Here is a 4,720-nt window from a genome sequence, read left to right as displayed (position 1 = left end):
TGCCCCCGGGCCTGTGCCCCGGGGGAGCGGCGCGGCCCGGCCCGGCCCTGCCCGACGCCCCCTCACCCTGTCCCCCGGCCGGGGGCTCCGTGCCCCGCCGGCTGCAGCTCTTGTCTCCTCCCGCGCCGCCGCAACTAAAAGCTGTCGCCTTTTATCCGCTCCTTCCCCAAAGAGCGATCCGAGGGGTCGGGCCCTCCTCCCGCCGGCCGAGCCGCTGCCTGGTTACCTGTCGGGCGGGGTGCGCATCCATCCACGGGAGTTGCTTGGAAGGGCTTGTCTGTAAAGCGGAGCCCAGCCAGCGGAGCACCATCAAGCGGCATTTGCATCCGACGCTCCCGTGCACCAGGAAGGAGATCGCGTAGCAGCGGTACTTTACTGCAGCAGCTTTTGCAGCAGATGTGCGCCCATCGCTTGGTTGCAATACAGCGGCGCAGCGTTTGGGGAAAGCGTGCCCCGGGGAAATTGCCCGAGGGGTTTCTGTACCACCAAAAAGTGCAGCAAAGGGCTGTGGGTGAACAGTATTGACTGAGGCACAAAGATGTGTGTCGGCTGACTAGGTCCTAAATCTAAGCTACTCAAATCTTACACAGCTGATTTATTTTTTTTTAAAGGCTATTGCAGATTATTTCTGAGGCAAAGGAAAAAAAAAACTATAAAAAAAAAGAGCAGGAAAAGATGCATATGCACGGTTTTAGCTAAGTTTTTAAATTCAGGGGACAATGACTGGGAGGCAGCCCAAATCAACTGATGGAGGAAAAAGGCATCAGATCCCCAAAATCTGCCAAAAGGCAGACACAATCCCCAAATGCTGGTTTGCCATTTCCTGCATAGAGAAAGTAATGCACTGCTTAGATCTATCTAACCTATGGTGGTGTTTTAATTATACAGTGTATAATTTTTTTTGGCTGCTAAGTGCTTTAAACATGGCCTTCTATGAAGGCAGCAACCAATGAGTGGCTGATGCTAAAACATAAACGTGGTGAAAGTTTTTAGTTCTGACCAGTTGTGGTTAACTGATGAGCAGCCTGGCCTACAGACACACAATTCCCTCTCTCCTTTTAAGCTTTTTCCTTTATGCAGGGGTAACTAACCTGTAGCTTGAGTGCAGCTCGTGCTACAGCTTTTGCTGTAACCAACAATAAGATGCTATTAACATGGAGGCTGCTTGATAAGCACTTGTGGGAGGAAGCCAGCTTGCTAGGGCCAGTAAGGTTTCCAGAATTGTTGGGATTTGGCTGCACACAACCCCCCCACGCACACCCCTTTCTTAATGGTTCTGAAGGCCTGTGGGATGCTCATGTTATTTCCCTTCAGTGATGGAGAGCTCTCCTCTATTTTCCAAGATATGTGGGATATATCTTACTGGGACAGAAAGGGTGGTCACTTCTACTCTTTCAGTTCTCCATTGTATTTAAGACAACATACTACGGGCCCATAAGAAAACAAAACAAAAAACCTATAATGTGAAACTTTTTGCAAATATATTAGGCAAAATATTTGCCTAATGGCAAATATTGCAAGTTGTTTCAAGTTTTGTTCATTCCTCGTTTTATCAAGAATTTGATATTGAGCTATGGGCTGTGTGATGCTTCAGTGCAGCCCCTTGTTAGCAAAATCAGGACATGCACCTGTGCCTTGAAACACATATTGTCCATGAAACACAACCTGACAGGTCTCCTTTCACCTCTGTCCTGCAAGCTGGTATACTTCTTCAAATACTTGATGCCCTGCCTTTGCATGGTAATTTACCTCATAAAATTTCAGATGTGTTTTTTTTTTACAGTTCGTTCAAACTTCTAAGGTACGTAGGCACCTCTGACCTACCTTTGATGTTTTAGAGGCACTATCTTTTGCTACAAAGCAAAAAATTTGCCAAATTTTAATTTATGTGTTTATTATTATCATAGGAGATAGTAGCTCTGGGCATGACACAAAGTGCCGCTTTATTTGAATGCAGCAACAGTCCAGAAAATTTACAATAAAGTACAAGATTCAAGGCAACGGGAAGTTAAATGTAGACAAAGTGGCACAATAATACTGTGTCATCACTGGCCTAAGCCAAACTCTTGCTGACTGTTAGCAGATGTGCTCACTACTGAGTGAGTCAGCCGAGTACTTGTACATCTTCTGAGCACTAATGTAGAAAGACGAAACGAGTAGGAAAGTCCATGGTTAATAGTCAGCGTCCCATCAGGGAATGCCACTCTTAAGTGTTACAAAATGATAATGTAACCTCAATTCCAAAGATTTCTTAAGAATGAAGAAACCCAGAGGTTTGTTTTTAATCTCTTCATGAAACAACCAGAGGTTGTTTCTAATCTCTTCATGAAATGTTACTTTACAATAGGGATTCACACCTAAAGCAGCTTCTCCTCCTGTTAAAACCTTGCTCAGTTTTACATCCCCCGTCGGTAAATTTTGTCAATCCATGAGTAGTACAAGTCTCAAGGGAGCTGTGTAAAGGGGATGCTTCAGTAGATGGCACTCTCCCTCTGAGCGAGGATGAGCAAATACCTCAGCCAAGGAGTTTGATGCAGCGAGAGCAACTTCCTTTATACTCTACAGAAATTGCAGTGAATGCAAACAAAGCTCTGCCTAACTATGCAATGAAGTAACCCCTGGCAGTTTTTCACAAATCTGGATCTATCAAGCCCTCGCATCTGGCTTCCTCCCTGCTTAAATGACTATAGTCTGTTTCTGTTCAGCCTGAATTCTTCCTGAAATCTTAATGGGGACAGCCTGAATTCTTCCTGAAATCTTAATGGTGAATATATACATACACACACACATATATATATTTAAAAAAAAATACATATATATAAAAGATACATTTTAAAAAGCTTAGTAGTAATGTAAGTTACACACATCAGACTCAGGGTTTAGAACTGTTCTGCTTCCTCAACCATTTTTTTCTAATTCATGATTTTATTTCACTATTCTGTCAGTGGTAGATCCAGTTTAAGAACTTAATACCTTTGGTTTGTTGATTTTTTTGGTTGTTATTTTGAAGCCACAGAATTTCATAGATCCAGTTTAAAGAGCAGTTGCACTGAATTAGTACAAGCAAGGAGGCCTTAACTGCAGGTATGGGGACAATAAAGACCTGCTAGGCATTAGGGGACCTATCGCCTTTTAAATCAAATCTGTTGCTAACCAAGCAGTAATGCACAGCCATCATCTTACAGCTTTCTAAACTGTACAGTGTTTTCCTCACCCCTGAACAGAAGGGTTAGAGAAGACAGTGGAAGAAATGTATATAAGACAAAGGTTGCAATAAAAAATTACATGGGACAAATTCATAAAACGCAAATTTGATTAGTTCAAATTCTTGAAGTTTTGGATTCTTGAGTAATATACGTATATTCTTTCAATTTACTGCTTTTTAAGCATTCCTTTAAGTATCTGTTTTCTTATTTGACTGGCACACAAGTCAAATAAGACTCCATATTTTCTCAGTCCCTGCCTCTGTCCTACACTCCCCAAAAATCTTTTCCACTGATTAAAATCACAGTGATAACAGTACTTCCAAAATCCAGAACCTGAAGCTATCATTTTCTTCCTTTAAGAGGGAAGCATTTGCTACCATAGCTCAAATAAAGCTGTTGACCTCTGTTTTTTCCAATATTCATGTCAAAGCCTGAGGGTTTTTTGGGCCTGTTAGAATGAAGAGGCCCCAGGTAATGTATGAAAGAGGACTATAAAAGAGTATTTGTGTACATGTCTCCAGTACCAGTCAACTTTTGAGCAATCGAAAGTTATGCACCATTGCGAACTAGATAAAGGAATTTCTATTACAAGAAGTGGTTCAGGCAATGGCATGCTGCATGAGTGAAATGGCAGATGAATAAATATATTTTTAGATTTTTCTGTTCTTAATTCAAAACAAAACAAACCTGCTGCAAGTATTGAATGCTTAAGGGACTGTGCCCAAAACCAATATTTTCTGTCCTTTGCAGAGAAACTACACAGCAGATAAAATGCTGGACAAGTGGAAGCTCTCTGTTGAAAGTGCCATTTAGCTACAGCATTCATCTATTATTTGGCAAATAGATTTAAACTTTCAAATGCATTTTATACAGAATTCCAAATAGTCTTCATACAGTAAGGTTACTACTTGGAAGTCTCCTTTGCACACAACTGAATGGAAATGGTTTGGAGAGGGTTTTTTTAACACTTTACAAAGGAACTGATTTTTTTCCCTTGGAAAAAAAATCAGGGTGTGGGGCTTCTACTATTTGGAACATGTTCTTTAGAAGAATATAAGCAAAATGGTTTAACAATATTATGGTACTACTAATTTTTTTCCCATTCCACTTCTGCAGTCTTGAGCTGACATTTTGTTCAAGCAGATAAGGAAACATACCTAGGTCATGCAACTAATCAAAAACATTGGGTTTATGGTTGCAACCTTTACCTTTACAGCAGCTATTGTGAATTCAGAGGAGGTTTGAAGACCCCCTTCTACACTAGCTTTCAAGTAGCGGTTTCAAATCAAAGAAGAACAATTTCCTGACTGAATCATCAAACTAAGTATTGGGACACCTGAGTTTTATGCCTTTAGGCAAATTATAGCCTAATTTTCAGGTGTGGTGTGTTTCTTAACTCCCATTTATTTCAAATGGAGTTACAAGAGCTTGGCAGCACTGCAACTTGTTTTTAAACCATTTTGGGAATATCTTCCTTACAGATACATTGAAAGGCTTTTTTAATGTTTGTAATA

The 4,720-nt window shown here is 41.2% G+C and overlaps 1 protein-coding gene across 4 annotated transcripts in view; it reads right to left on the bottom strand.

Annotated features, from left to right (window-relative positions):
* BCLAF1 (BCL2 associated transcription factor 1) overlaps positions 1–359 on the bottom strand; it is a 32,212-nt gene extending 31,853 nt beyond the window's left edge. The window contains exon 1 of one of the 4 annotated variants that reach the window (XR_657684.2): positions 227–359. The gene's annotated coding sequence lies outside the window, so the exon portion shown is untranslated. The remainder of the gene's footprint in view (positions 1–226) is intronic. The other 3 variants (XM_009281477.2, XM_009281475.2, XM_009281480.2) reach the window with 3 other exon arrangements.
* Positions 360–4,720: the final 4,361 nt, after the last annotated feature.

Source organism: Aptenodytes forsteri, unplaced genomic scaffold, assembly GCF_000699145.1.
Source record: "Aptenodytes forsteri isolate BGI_AS27 unplaced genomic scaffold, ASM69914v1 Scaffold82, whole genome shotgun sequence".
NCBI lineage: Eukaryota > Metazoa > Chordata > Aves > Sphenisciformes > Spheniscidae > Aptenodytes > Aptenodytes forsteri.
The sequence above is the reverse complement of the archived record's forward strand: the minus strand, read 5'-3'. Positions and strand labels throughout refer to the sequence as shown.